This window comes from Elephantulus edwardii, unplaced genomic scaffold (genome assembly GCF_000299155.1).
Source record: "Elephantulus edwardii isolate Elephantulus edwardi_28Jun2011 unplaced genomic scaffold, EleEdw1.0 scaffold00074, whole genome shotgun sequence".
Lineage (NCBI taxonomy): Eukaryota > Metazoa > Chordata > Mammalia > Macroscelidea > Macroscelididae > Elephantulus > Elephantulus edwardii.
The window spans coordinates 4,730,068-4,730,371 of NW_006399824.1; positions in this window are offsets into that span (position 1 = coordinate 4,730,068).

Genomic DNA, 304 nt, shown 5'->3' on the forward strand with positions numbered 1-304 from the left:
TGTGTTTTTTTTTTTCCAAATACCTTTTATAAGAAACACAAAAGGCATCACATCATACACATGGACCTCACCTGATGGCCTACACAGGAATCAAATTGATTACACCTGTGGGAAAAATATCTTTGAAGAAGCTCAATATCAGTTGTGAAAACTAGGCCAGGTGCTGATTGTGAAACAGACCATCAACTACTCATATGCAAGTTCTATCTGAAGCTAAAGAAAATCAAATCAATTTCGCAAGAACCAAAGTTTGACCTTGAATTTAAAGACCATCTCAGGAACAAGTTTTAGGGCTTTAGTACTA